The sequence below is a fragment of the Vicugna pacos genome, chromosome 23 (assembly GCF_048564905.1).
Source record: "Vicugna pacos chromosome 23, VicPac4, whole genome shotgun sequence".
Classification (NCBI taxonomy): Eukaryota; Metazoa; Chordata; class Mammalia; order Artiodactyla; family Camelidae; genus Vicugna; species Vicugna pacos.
This window is the reverse complement of record NC_133009.1, coordinates 30379605-30395591: the sequence shown is the minus strand read 5'-3', so window position 1 is coordinate 30395591 and position 15987 is coordinate 30379605. Positions and strand designations below refer to the sequence as shown.

Genomic DNA, 15987 nt, shown 5'->3' with positions numbered 1-15987 from the left:
TGCTGGGACAGCGGGAGAAACAGGGGAAGTGGCGAGTTTTGTGATTCTATCAAAGGAAGTTCAAAAAAAGGAGGGAGGAGTCAACTATATCTAATTATGCTGCTGATTCCTAAATTAAGATGAGGGCTGAGAAATTATTCTCAGGCTGATAATGTTAATAATGTGGATGTCCTCTGCATTTTAATCGAAACAATTTTGTGAGACTTGAGCAGGCAAAAAACCTATCAGAGTAGGTGCTTAGACGAATACCCAGTCTCTCGATTCTGAAGGAATCACTTACTGGACAGCAGAGGCACAGATTATTTCTGGGCTCAGGACACACTGAACACGTGCCCACACACACCCTGCTTTTATTTAGCTGCTTAGTCTATTCATTATTTTCAATAATCTAATAATTACCCACAAAACCACCACACATCTAATTGACAAAGTTTTCTTATAAAGACTGTTACTAGACACTGCTGGAGAGGACATGGTTCCACATAATTTCTTGTGCTTTACAGATGGGCAAGTAAGCTGATAAAATACATTTGGAAAAACTGACCATGCCTCCTAGATTTGAATATTCAGATACCAAACACCCAGAAATTCTATATTTTGGTGTATTTCCAAAAGAAACAATACAGGAGATTTATACTAAAATATCTGTAATATATCTGAAATGACCGTTGGTCACAGTTGCAAATAATAATACAAACATTTATTGACTAAAGAGTGGGTGAATAGTCTGTTACAGTCCCAAACTGTAATATTATATATTGGTCAAAGTAAATGAAGAATGGTATCATGGAAAAATCTGTGTAAATCTTAATTTAACATTAAATGAAAAAAGTAATTCTCAGAGGATCATACACACCATAAACTTTTTTCTTAAAGTTTAAAAATACTCTTATATACAAATATATTAACAATATGTTCTCAATACGAATAAAAGACAAAATATATACAATTAGAGCACATTTAACAGAAATACATACAAAGAAAATACATTATAAAAAGAAGAAGCCATAAGAATGATGATCACAAGAACAGAGTGGTAGCATGGTTGCAGGGGAGGGTGTAGCGCAAGTGGTAGAGTGTGTGCTTAGCATGCAAGAGGTCCTGGGTTCAATCCCCGGTAGCTCCTCTAAAAGGAAATAAATAAATAAACCTAATTACCTCCCCCCATAAAAAAAAAAAAACTGAAAAAAAAGAACAGGGTGATAGGAAATAGGGTTTGGGTGGTGGGGGACAAAAGCCTAGTTATTAGTTATTATTAAAGCGTTAGATTTTGTTTTGGAAGTAATGATTTAGCTTTAATCCAAGAGACAATAACACAAAAGAAAAAAAAAAAGATAATTACCTAACTGTAAGTTAAAGTACTCCTCTTTGAAAAAGTAATTAGCCAACTCAAAATGCAGATTTTCTCCTCTGTATCTCTACTTCCATGACTACTATCTAAAAAATAACCCAATGAATTTATCACCGACAAAGCAGAATTTACTATCTCCACCACCAATTCTGCTCATATATAACTTAAGAACAAAGAAGGATTAATAAAATGGCCACACTTAGGCTAACAGATTGCTTATCCTCATGCTTGCCCTTAAAATGGTCAACTAACCTGACTGATAGGTTGCTACTGACAGTTCCACGCCCATTGTTAAAACTAAAGTTATTGATCTTACTGTTTCTACTTTATTCCAGTAATCAAAAGCTATAATCATGCTTGGTCTCTGAGTCGATCTCCAGGGAAAAGATCACAGGATTTAACCTTACAAAATAGCCTGAATTATCAAGAAGACCACAATTTGAGTACCTTACAAGATAAAGAGATGGAAAGAGCGACAACCACTAGCCTCTATAGAATCGGTCGCCGCAGGCATCAGGATGCCATTCTAAGTCTTCTGAGAAAATGATTCTGTTGACTGTTATCGAAGCTCTATTGTTTGAACTATGGCTGTATAACCACCTGCCCCATCCCCAAGGCGGGTTCACAGTTTTGAAGGCACCAGCCTGCTGTGAGTCCCCTTTGCCCAGCAAAGCAATAAAATTGCCTCTTTTCTTCTAAGCTCCAAGACCTTGTCTCTGGGTTATTCGGCTCGTCAGGGACGGGGGCGATCTTTCAGCAACAAGAACACAGTTCTGCCACTTAGCCCCGTGCTAGTAAACCATAACGCGATCTTAAAGTCACCCATGACTGTACTCTCTTGCTTGCTTCATATCAAATCCATCAGCAAATACTTGTTCTAAACCATCAACCTCTCTTTTTAGATTATTGTTAACAGCCTTTGCAATTATTTTCTTACTTCTTTTACCTTCATAATATCTTTTTTCAATAAAGTAGCCACAGTGTTTCCATAAAAAACCATTTTAGATTGTTAAATCTGTGTTTAAAAATCTACTTGGGAACAACATCAAAGCCCTTATAATCCAGCTCCCCACCATGAACTCTGATCACTTAATTTTTCAATCTCTCCCATCACCTGCTTCCCCAAGTTCTCTGCTTATTCTCCTCCAGCCACACTGACCCGCTGGCTCTGCACTGAATTCATTAAGAAACTTCTATTCTCAGGGCATTTACATTCACCATTTTCTCTGTCAAAAACTCTCTTCTTGCAAATATCCATGGTTTTACTTCATCACTTCAACTCAAATGTCACCTTACTGGCAAGTTCTTTCCAAACCACTACATATAAAATAACCACACTGGAATTCTTGAATTATGTTTATCAGCAGAAGAACCTCAGCCTGATATATTATATACACTTTTGTATTAATTCTTAAATTTTCCACTCTGAGAGAAGAGACGATATTTTGTATCAATCATGCGCCCAGTGCCTAGAATAGAATCCAGCAGATTCCAGAGAATGATTTGTTGAATAAGTAACTGAATAACTTAAGATACATTATTATTTCAAGCATCTATTTATAAATAGTATTTCACCTCAGACACAGTGATAACATTTATTTGTGATCTTCTTAAGAACATGAACCTTAGTTTTTTATTTAATTTTTTAACAGATGGCTTCTTAAGTAAAATGTATTTTATGCAATTTTAACACATTAATGAACACTCTCTCAGAGGCAAGGAGCCATCTACTCTACCATCACTAACCAATCCCTCCACCTAAAGCTCACATGGATTATCAAGTGCAAACTAACTGTAAATTTGACCTTGCTATATAGGTAGTACATATAGGTCTGTTTCTGGAAAAAAGTCAGTGCAGAAAGTTAACTATGTAAGTCTCTGGAATTTCTTGAAAAAAGCAGACAAAGAAAATCAGAGTAAATAAAATTGCGTCTTCTGATATTCGTTTTAGATGAAACAACTGGATTAATTGCCATGATTAAACCAGAACCACCAGGAGCAGCACAAGATTCAAGCATCATCAAAAGGAGGAGAAGGAACAGGAGGATGACTGCCCTCAGCTGGGGAGAGATGCACAGACAAACTCAGAGGAGCCACGCTTCCTCACAAGGGGGCAGGACCAAGACGACTGTCACCTGAATTAATAAATAGAAATTTGCATAAATGTTTTGATCACATTTAAAAACTAGAAATTTGGATTTCTAGAGTATTTTAGGAATTTTGAACTTAGTGCTTAATCTATATGCTTATTATTTTTGTAACTAAAGTGAAAATCAGAATAATCTTCAGTTAAAATTTAAAATACAAACCAAAAAATAAAATAGCATCATAAAAAAAACCCCTCACATATCCAGAAGGGGGGAAGAAAAAAGAAGTCAAATATCTGACAAAAATCAAGTTTAGCATCAAATCTTTTCTTTTATAAAACAGTGTTTCAATATGATACAGATGCTGAAGAGGGATAAGGAAGGATATGTAAGAAATGAATAATAATCTGGGTCACTCATGAGTCCTGTTTTTCCTGTAAGCTCCAACTATGAGTTATTTTTTGCAATCACTCACATAGTATTATATGTTCCCCATGGTGAAAAGTAGGTTTTTATATATATAAATAAATAAAAGGGAAATTTATATATAAATTATAATAAATAAAAGGGAAATTCTGCAGATCTAATATTTAGATATGAAGCATTTTCTAAATGATCCTTCTGAATACACAAACTAAAATATAATTTGTGTAATTGAAGTTCACAATGAATATGTTATTATCTATCAATTACCTTTCTTATAAACAGTATTTTAAAATGGAGACCTGTGTTTAAAGGACCATAAACTTGTGTTAAATTTCTTGCCCATTCTTCTATCAAAAATAGCCAAACAAAATGAAAAATAAATTGCTGATTCCACTCATAACATCTGCCAAATTGACAGTAAAACATAGCATTGGATACCATCTGTTCTTTTTTTTCAAGAGATGCTGCTAACAGAAAAATAGTTTTGAATATTTTATTACACAAATGTAGAAATCAGTATTATTTAATTGCAAGTGATAGAAAATGAGAGTCAATACATACAACCCTCTGAAGCAGTCGGATAATAATTTATTTTAACCTCATGCATTAAAATAGTGCAACAAAGACAAAAATTTGAACTGTACATAATTATATGCTACATTTTTACATATCTTTATTGAGGTAGAGTTGATGTAGAGTAAGTTTCACATGTTAAGTGTATAACTTGATCTTTAGATACATGTACTCTTGTTAGATCATTATCACAGTTGGGAAAGACAGCTCATAAAATGCCTCCAAAGGATCTCTGCTCCCTGGATTTACACTCTTGTGTTATCTCTTACAATGGACTGTGGGCTGGACTTACTGATTTCCTTCTCATTTTTGTGAAATACAGCATAAATGCTAAGATAGCATTTTTGAGATCTGGTTACCAAAGACGGTGACCTCCATCTTGCTCACACTCTTTCCGGCTTTTCTTGCTTGATCGCTCTGCTGGATGTCAGCTGCCATGTTATGGTCTGATTTTTGGAGAAGCCCACACGGGCAAAAAGTTGAGGACACCCTCCAGCCAACCACCCGCAATGCACGGAGGCCCTCAGCCCAGCCCATCTATTCTATTTCTGCAAGTCACATCTCTGTTCTGCCCTCACAGTGCAGTTGTTACTCTGTATGAATAGTATAACGGAACAGGCAAATCTGTATCGCATATCACAGAAGCAAGCAACTAATACTGTGCATAATACTCCTCAAACCTAAAGGAAAATCGCTTCTTTGGATATTAGTATTGATAATGATCTGTGTTGATTAATTGATTCTCATGTGTTAGGAAACATGCTAGACCTCTACCTCATATTTCCTTTTATCCTATTAAGTTTATGAGGCTGTCCAAGGCATTTTTCGTTTGGTGTATATATCTTTTCATTTGCATACTATATTTTAATTCAGTTTATGAACTAACACATTGGAATATTTTTAATACTCAGGACTGTATTTCACTGACCTGCAGTTGAACTACATATACAGGAAGAATTAAAATATATTCCAATAGTTTTATAAACAACTTCTCAATTTGTTTTGTAATTATCTTATGTAATAAAATGTCTCCTAGATATATATTAAAAGACAGTGACACTATACTCCATTTTGTCCTCTTCTATCAGATTCATGCCAAATTCTTGTAATAAATACAGAGAAACTGGCACAAATTCAGACATACGGAATCAAAATTTCCACGAGAAGAAAATTAGGACATGTTGACAATGTCTCCCTCAGGTGATTCTGATACGACACGTAAGGCAAGTGTAGGATAGATGGAAGAATTACTCAACTTTCCTCAAAACAAGCATGGAAAACACTGCAGTCAAAGTGATTGTAAAGAAAGAGTCTGAATAAATGGTTGACAAAAGTGCTAGAATATGGTAAGATTCTGCTAAGACAAGAAAACAAATCAATTTAATAAGGTAGGCAGATGCTGAGAAAACTCCCTTCACTGTAGGTACCCGGCTTCATTTTTATAGTTAGAAGAAATACAAATACAATCACCCTCATTTATCACCTCTCCCAAACTTACATTTTGGAGCTCAGTGTTACTGAGCTACCTTAATTTATTACATTCATGATGTACTTTGGGGTATTCTTCATAATCTCCACATCTGGAATGCCATTTTCAATCTACTATCCTGCTCAACATTTTTGATACTAAAGAACCAGACTGGGTTGGTTACTTTTCTTATAATCCTTCCTGACGAGACAAGCTTACCTTTAACTCCTTAACATCATATCTGCTTTGATATTATACTTATTAACCTACATTGTTGCTATCTGTTTGCATCTTTCTCTGAATATAAAATAAGCTCCTCAAGGTACAGGTGGCTTCTTTTCCTCTTTGTAGTCCTCACGTAAAATTGAGTATATTGTCTCAAGTGTGATAAGTTTCAGCAAATGTTTGCCTAACCACTAAATGACACAAGATAACAGGGACAATTAATTTTCACAGAACATTTCTACTGATAAGAGTTAAAAGAGTAAAGAGACTTAGATGAAGGTAATTTGAGAGCCAAGAAAACATTATTACCATAGTGAACACTGTTTGTCAAATACTAATAGATTATCCATCAATCTTAATTATTCTGATTGTTTATTTGGCTACTGTTAAGTCATTCATCACTAAACATAAAATCTTTCCCTAGCCAATGCTGTAAATAAAAAATATAATAAATGCATTTTTGCCTCTATTTTTCTTGTCTTTGTGCAGGTTGGTTTTTTGCTATAAAATTTTATGTTTCAAGTGATGAGATAAACTTCTATCTTGCACTAATTCTATGGCTTCTGAATGTGATTTAAGCTTAGTCTCATGATGAGATTTCTGAATTGCCTTGAATCAGTAACATATTTACATACTATCTCTAGTGGCAGGAAACTTCTACACATAGCTGATCACACTAATCACACATCTTGTGGTGATTTTATCAGCTTTCATTTCAGACCCTGTTTTTACTTTGGAGGCATAAACCATGAAGTGAATTTCACTAGTAAGATACATCATGGCAATATTGAGTAGTTTCAACCTTTGCTCAATAGGATTAAAGGTCAAAAATATTAAAATATAATTCATCCTAAACTTCCTGGACAGAATAAACCTCCAAAAGTAACATCTACCATATCATGAACTTTTCTGGAAATGTTAAAAACTCCCCATTATCTCCATGTACACATTTGATATTTACAGCTGCAAAGGAAATTTGTCTTCAGTTTAACAAAATGGTACTCCTTCCTTACAGCAATGCTTTGCTCCAGGGAGATTAGTTTCTATACATCTTCCCACAACCATTCTACTTACACTGCTCTTACTCCTGCCTCCAAGTCTTTGCTCTCCTTGCTTTTCCTTCATGCCCTATCCTATCTCCTTTAATGATCCAAATTAAAAAAAAAAACATTTCACATTCAGTTTTAAATTTCATCATTTCCAAGACGGCACTACATATATGATGCCAAGACTGAAAAAAAAAAAAAAGAGAGAAGGGAGAGTTAGCACAAAATATAAATATTTAAGTACACTTGGAATGGTCCTTAAACTCCATGCAAAAATCACAACAAATAGTTTAAAATATGATGGATACAGAATGAGGATTTTAAAACGTGTTTCTTATTCCAAATAAGTTTGGGACTTAATGTTACAAGGGTAATCTGTGTTGTTTATGGAAAATTTCGAAATCCAGGAAATATGCCATACATGTCTTATTGCTGTGAGATAATCACTGCTGTGGCATGCTTCAGTCCAGCATTAATGCCGTGGAATTTTTTAAACCTAGTATTTATTTATTTTACACCATGTATTACATTGCATAAGCAAGAGAGTACTGTATCGTTCAAATCTAAATTATAAAGAATTTGATTGCATGCGGTGTAATTTTTTTTAAAGTAGAGAAGAGAGAAAGAAGATATACATAATGCAGGTTTTCCTGCTTCTAATTTTATCAATAATCTTATGCCCTTTGAGTTAGTACAGATGAGAGATACTGTTCTGCATTTCTTTAAGGTAGTCTCAGGTGCCATGTGCTTACTGTTGAATATCATTCTGATGCCAAACTACATGCATTTGTTGTAAAACATATCATTAAAGGAAAAAAAAAACTCTAATTGATTGTCCAGGAAACAAACAAGAGTCTGTTCTAATGCTAAGGGAACACCAGACAGTGTCTTCCATGCATATGAAACTATATGTATGAATTCAGTATCTTATGGGCCATTTCAATTTTTTTCAAGGTGATAGTTGACTATATATTGTTTGAATTTAATGCAATGATTTTAAGATTTAACCCTTACAAACCGTATGTTGTAAATGTTTAGAAATATTATGTGTAAAAATATTAAAAAGTGATAGTAGAAATTTGAAGACTACGTTATTTTTAAAGATAATATATATTTTACAATAAACTAATATTAAAAATGAAATTGTTGGTACATTTCTTTCTAGTATTTATTGCACACATTACACATTTGATCTTTATTTTATTTGGCAAGTAAATTTTGTGTATCCACTAAGTATTAGGTTCTATGTTAGGAATGGAATTCAGGGAGTGAATAAATTAATGGTTTCAGACCTCTAGAAATGACCATCGGTTCATCTATATGTAAATTTCAGGATGATGATTGTGAAGCCTTTTAGAGGTTCTTAGATGATTACATCAACAGAAACATGAGGATCGTATTATTTGCCAATGGACCAAAAGAGAGAAAAAAAGAAGGATTGCTTACTTCATTCATTTGAAGTTGTAGAAAGTAGTCAAGTTCCTTTATAACCAAATACACATTCTTTGCTGCAACAATTTATTTTTCTAGTTCAATAATGTCAGAATAGTAATGATAAATCTAATTTAAACTAATTCAGAAAGCCAAGGTATTATTTCAGAATACTGAGGTCAAGTATATGATCTACCAAAGGAGGCATAGCTGACAGTACTACTGAGTAAGAAAAGGCCTCAAGGAAGGAACACGTTTTTTATTTCATTGATTCAGCATAATACAGCATATGCTGACTGTAAAATTCGTAGTCTCCAAGTTGGGTGGCTTACAATGTGGAGGAAAAACAAATTAATGCTACTTTTTATTTCTTGAGTTATCACAAAATAAAAAGTTTATAAAGTTTAAAGAGAGTGACATAAACAAAAGCATTATGGGAAATAAATCATTATCACCAACCTGCTCTGTAAGTTCCCACAGCAATTTTATTTACATCTCAGAGAGGTTTCCTTAGAGTTCAGGGCATTCATGGTTTTCCATTCTGGTGGATGGTAGCAGTAGACATCTACTGATGACAGGATGTTTACGATTTTGATTTGAATTAAATCCTCCACAGTTCTTGCAGATGATCACAGCTATCTTCATTTTTTAAAATGAACATAATTAAAAGGAGCTTAAGTAACCTGCTAGGTGCCACATAGTTAACTGCAACACAAGTAGTTAAGTCCAAATGCATCTGGAATCAAATTCAGACTCGCCTTACAACACAGAAATGTCAATATTTCTTAAGGAAAGACATTTTTACTCTTATTAATACCATGTTAGCAGTACTTATTTCCTCTAGAAATAATATACAAATAAAAACATAGATAGGTGGGTAATTAGCTTAATTTCTTAAAAAAAATTAATGAAGCCACAGATTAGTGATGTATAGATCACTAACCTTTGAGTGCCAACAATAATGATATTCATAAGTCACAGAAAAGATCTATTTGAAAAAGAAGTATATGAACTAGAAAAATAATTGCCACCTGGATTAATGAGCATCATCAGAAACAATGACAAAGATACATTTATAATTAAATTTGAGAAATACAATGTTTAAAATATATGAAAACCAATGATACATGCTGGTGTTAATAAATTAAATTGTTTTAAAATTTTAAATAGAAGCAAAAATACCTAGGGATAATAATGTACTTAAACAAGAAGTACAAATTAAAGAAAATCTGAGGTGCTATATGTGAAGAATAAGGATTTATTACCTAAGTAAAAGGAAAATTAATTACTCTCTAAAACATTGAACAACCTGTGAAAATACAGGACCATAATCTCAGTAATTAGAAAGTTTAATTTTCCATACTTAAAAGTCTTGTTTCCCCCATCAAATTTAAGGGTTGACTCACAGAAATAGTCTAAGATTCTGCTACCCTCCCTCTGTGGCAAGCATAGAAAGGCTGCTGTAATAGAAATGCAGTCATCTAAACATTCTTTAAATAATTCAGTACTATTTCATTGGCCTTTGCATATTTAAAAATGTAAATGGATTTCTCATATTAGGAAATTTCCTTTTTTGAATCCCAGATGAACAAAACGCATAGTAAGTGAAGGACTGCTGTCTTTAGTAGGGGGGAAAAAAAAACTCTAGCTACTAAGTCCAAAAGACCTATAAATTATTTTATGCTAATACCTACTAACATTTTGTTCATTAAAATAAAAAAGTTATAAATATTTTAAATTACCTTTAAATGATTAATCATATTTTGGTTTGTTTCTTCTTCTTTCTTTGGGAACAGTAATTGAATCTTAATTCTAAAAATACTAAACTTTACAAGCAATATTAACACAATATAAAATTGAATTGAAGTATTTGAATATATTAGAATATACAGATTGGGGGAAAAAATGAAGAAATTGTGAGTTGCACAAACAGTCTATGCAAAATAAAGCTGCTGAGAATGTTTAAAGTACATATTCAGCTACAGCCTAATGCCTGCCATAAATAACGTCCTTTCTCATTAAACAGAAACTGTTCATGGAAAAAAAATTCATGTTGTATTAGGGAACAATAAGCATAATTCTTCTCACTGTGTACTTAACTTGTGCCTGGAAATTTTATCGAATCTCCATTTATGTCCACATGCCCTTGATAATTTCTTTTTCAGGTGCTCCCCCTCTAAAATTATTCCTCTAGGAGAGTAGAGGTGGTTACACCACATGTATCATTCAATATCTAATTATGCAGTGCAGTGAAAGTTACATAGACAGTATATCTGGAGTTTAAGAACATTAGCTATTAGGCGAAATGGCTCAAATATGTTTTCCATGAAGTGAAATCATTATTATAATTTTCTTTTAAGATGTTGATGAAATGCCTTGTCTTCTCACCCTAATAAAAACCACTGCGGGACAGCTCTCAACACATAAGCTTAAAATGTAAAGAAAAGAAACTCACAAAGCAGGGCAACATTCCCCAGTTTACGGGGGAATAAGAGAAGAAACATGGATGAGAAAGTGCATAATCTATTGTTCAAATTCCACAGCGACAAATTGAAAACAAAACAGAAAAACTGAATGTGGGGCAAATGTCTGGAAGCATGATCATCTGTGTTCTTTCTCTATCTCTTGCTGCAAAACCTGTGGTGATCAAGGACTCATCTACAAAACTGGGGATAACAGTGCACAGGGGGAGATGCCCGAAGGGTTTGTCCCCACCGGAAAAAGCAAGAGATTTGATATTTCTCCTCTGACTTCTTCTAGGGTGCAGAACTGGTCAGGAGACAGTTAAGAGCCACTCAAAATTACCCATTTTGGCTGTCTTCACTTACCATCTTACTAAATTGTCATTTCCTTTAAAGTTTGAAGCCAGTCTTATACTGACTATAAAGTCCTAAAATTTTCAGCATTAACATCACAGAAAGTCATACATCTACCTCCCTTGTATGTTTACTACAGAAAATCTCTTTCCAGGAAACTATGGCAGGAGTTTGTAGGGAAAAGCGTCGAGAGAACTTTAAAATGGCAGTTACGGCTTAACGGCAAGGCTGACAAAGGCAGCGCCACTTTCACGCCAGCCGTCATGATGCCTTTGTTGTGATGTTGTGTTTATCTCCTAACTTCACCATCTGCCTCCTGGTTTTAGTTAGATCTTTTCACACAGAACTTCATGCTATGAATTTAATGTTTAGTCCATAACACGGAACAGATTTTCTTAACAATCTTTTTTCACAATCTTTTCTAATATAAATCTTTCAAAATTCAACACCCATTAATGTGTTTCTTTCTGGCAATGTATCTGCCGCTGAAGGAAAGTTCCCGTTGATGGATTTAAATCAGGCATTATATCCCTACATTTCGCTGAAACTGAGACACTATGAAAGTAGCACCAATCACAGTAAATTGAGCAAACTTATGCAAACTACAAAATATTGTGTATTTGTTAAATGCATTTGTTTTTCAGCCCCTTGCAATTGTAGAATCAATCTTCCTTTCATCATTAAATCTTGTCAGACAAGAACTCTAAACCTTGGAGTTAAGTAGTAGGCGACTGAAAAGGCTCAAATAATCAGCTGAGTTGAACTGAACTTCTGCAATCAAACTTCCTTTAGATAGCGATGTTTGTTGTCATGCCAAAAGGAACCAGAAGCAGCATATGTTTTGTATGGGTGGTTTTGGGGGAAAAAATCTATAAAATTTTCATATCTTTGTGTGGGAGTTCCTTGTGGAAAGACAGGAAGCGGAACTAGATCACAGAAATAGGTCACGAGAAAGTCGTGAGTATCACCCTCCCTTCCATTCTGAAATCAAGAAGACAGTGTGAAATGTCTTAGCGGGGAATTTCAATTCTTTTCAGGAACTGAGCAGGGTGATGTTACCAGCAGAGCAGCGCTCTGAAATTCCGGCATCATAACAGGATGGGTTTGAGGCCAGGGCTCTAACGTCGATGCTGGCGTGGACACCCTCATTTCCTTGCCCTTCCCCAGAGAATATGTGAACCTACCAGCAGACAGTCCCAGCTAAGGGGTACGTGTGTAATGCCACCATCTCTGTTCACATAACGAACCAGGCAGATAAATAAATCTCTCATTGTCAAAGCCTGTCACTTGTGAATCATTTTCTGGGTTGAGACTCCCACTTACCTTCTACGACTGAATTGTGACCCTTTGCTTGGAAGACGACTTCCCTCTAGAGTTCCTGGTGCTTGTTTTAACTCCTGAGCTGCCCCTTTACCGTGAGTGTCAGGCTTACCTTATTCATTCATTATATTTATTGAATGTGCATCACGCATAGTGCATTACTACAGGAGCTGGGTTCAAGACTGAACAATGAAGAAAAAGGTTCCTTCTCAGGGATCTTCCATTTAAGTGCCAGACAATAGGAAATAAAAGAAATATATATATATATTTTATCTTAGAGGGTGCTAAGTGCTGTGAAGTAGAACAAATGCAAAAAGAGAATGAAGGGGGTGTGGTATGAGTTCCAATTCAACATGCAGTGTTTAGGAAAGGTCTGTCCATCTGATGCGGACATATTTGAGCAAAGACTCAAAAGAAGTAAGAAAGCTAGTCATCCTGACGTGTATGGAAGCGCATCCCGGCAGAAGCAGAGAAAGAGGGTGTGGGGAACGGTGGGCCTGCGTGGGGGGTGTTCAGGGAACAAGAAGAGGTGACGGGCAGTGCAGGAGGAGACGGAGTCACAGAAGTAAAAGGGGGGACTCCAGACGCAGGCGTGCTTCCCACTTTTGGTCTCCGTGGGTCCTTCTCACATTTACGACCCAGGATTCCTGCCGTGCCTGTCCCTTCAGCTTCAACCTCCAAGACCTGCCTGCTCCTCTCAATAATTTTGGCTTCTGGATCTAAAGCATGTTCTCCCATGATTTTCATGCGTGTCTTAATTTTTGCTAGATTAAATGAAAACTTTGAAGTGGAGGGATATGAGTATATCATGAAATTATGAAAAGTATCAACATAGCTGGCTATAGCGATTCATTTTGTTAATTATTAATGCATTGGGAAGAGGGGGAAGGCACTGTGTGCTCCAAAGTAGTTAAAGCCAGGACACTGAGGACTGACACAAGAGAGAGTTTAGAGAGCTCACTGCGAGGGCGCTCACTGAGGAAGAAATTAAGAGAAACAATGAAAACCTTTTCAAGTAGTAGTAATACTGCATCTCAAAAACATAACTCTTGAGGGAGCCATGCATTTTACACACATAATGTTGTTTAGCTGTAGTGATATTCTGCAATCTGGGGAGAACATCAGAGTAACCAGTTGATGGGAATAATCAAGTAAAATTTAGGTTTATCAATAATGAGAGTGAGCGTGCAACCAGGTCTGAGAACGGGGTCTACTGAAGCCAAGAAGATGCTGAAATATTGAGTAAAGTAAGAAGTAATGAGCAGATTACAGTCTTAACGTATAGAAAGCAATTCCTGGGAAAGCTGGGGTGATAGGACATATGGCTTCTGCAAATTTTCTGGGTAAGTTCAGGCAGCAGAAACCAACTTGTTAAAACTCTCCCATAACCATCAGTATGATTTGTTTGGATTGAACCATAGTAACATTAGGCACTTTAAATAAGAAAGCAAACCTATCAAATGTGTAAAAGGGAGTTGGACAAAAAGTAAAGAGAAACAAATTAAGATATTAGAATTTGAATACAATGTTATGATTATAACGTCTGTGAAATAACCATGATTATAATAAGAGTAATATAACTAGACAACAGTGTCTATAGAATTAAAGGTATTAAGTAACAAAGAACCATGTCAAGGGCCAACGGTTCATCAATGAAAATACCTAGAAGTCAGCCTCACTTTTTTCTACCTCCCAGTTTATTCAGTTAGCAGGTGGCTACTTATACACTCCCTAAATATTTTTATATCTATTGTCTTCATTCGAAAAGGTACATTCTTTAGAAAGGAGATCAATGTTGACAATTTAAATATTGAATACGAACACAGTGAGCTTTTAGCAATTTCCCTAGACTAAGGTACAATTTTTTTTCTCCTGTTAACCTTGCATTCATTGAACACTTCACATTGTGCTATATAAAATTTAACGTGTTTCTGTGTGTGTGCGTCCTTCAATAGAATGCGCTCTTTTTAAGAGAAAGGATGTGTTTGATATATACATGTATGTACATATGTATATAAATACAAACAGCATAGTTATCATTCTAACCCATATCTCACAGCCTAAGTGATGCTCTCTTGATGGCTTCAATCACACAGGATTCTTTTTGGCCTTGTTTTTTCCCCCCCTTTCACTTTCTCTTGCACTAAGAGATACACATCATGAGATTCAACGAGCTGATCACAGGCAATGATTAACAATTTCAAAGTACATATGGATACCATAGATCACTATCATTGTCTTGGAGACAGGGTTCCATGCTGCTACTACTTTTACTACACGTAACTTAGGCTGAGTGCTACTTACACTGATGAAGTAGACAGAGTTCTTAAAGGAGTTTTGTGCATTAAGAAAGCAGGGAGCCGAGGGCAGAGATATGAATCATAATAGCATTTAAGAAACAAAGAGGGGAAGGCGAATAAGAAGGTAAGAGAAAACCTGAGTGTTGAGTGCCACAGAAGAAACAGGGTCATAATTTAAGGAGAAGAGAATTGTCAGCCATATGAAGCATTGAGGAGAGCCAAGCAAGATAAAGTTCTGAATGTTCCTTTTCAATGTAATGTCATGGAGGTCATTTGGAACTTCAAAGAGAAATCCTTCATTGCATTGGTAGAGTTTTATCCCTGAGTGCAATGTATTGTGTAACGGTGGGAGATAAGAACATGAAAAGGATATATTTAACCCAAAATCTTATTAAGGAACTGTTCTGCAAAGGGAAAGAATGGGTCGTATCTGAAGCAGTAAATCTTGTTGTTTTGTCTAAAACAAAATGTCAATATCTAAGAAAGAACGGATAGACTTTTGGGGAATTGCAGTTGCTACTGGTTCATGGATTTTAGTTTCCTATATGAAGCTGGACATTAGGTCATACACTAAGAGCAAAGGTAGAGCTACTGGATTAGAGACTTGAGATGTAAAAGAGTTTTGAAGCAGTAATTTTAGAACTTTGAAGAAGATGATGACTAGGAAAGAGAGAAGAACTGTGGAGCAATCCTGAGAGCCCGGTGTGAATCTGCCCAGTTAAGCGATACTCTCTGGGAATGCGAGCAACCTGTGACAGTTCTGAAAAGACTATACATTATTGCTCGGAACACAGGGACTATAAGGGTCATTTCTATTGCTTATAACATAAGACATAAAGATGGCACTTATGGTTGCTTAATCCCTTATCATTGTCCCTAATGCAATTTTGCACTTGAATGATCTTGGGAGAATAGCTGTTCTTCCCACTAGAGTCTGACACTTT

The 15987-nt window shown here is 35.3% G+C and overlaps 1 long non-coding RNA gene across 1 annotated transcript in view; it reads right to left on the bottom strand.

Annotated features, from left to right (window-relative positions):
* LOC116285260 (uncharacterized) overlaps positions 1-15987 on the bottom strand; it is a 137254-nt gene that overhangs the window by 51390 nt on the left and 69877 nt on the right. The gene's annotated exons all lie outside the window — the stretch shown is intronic.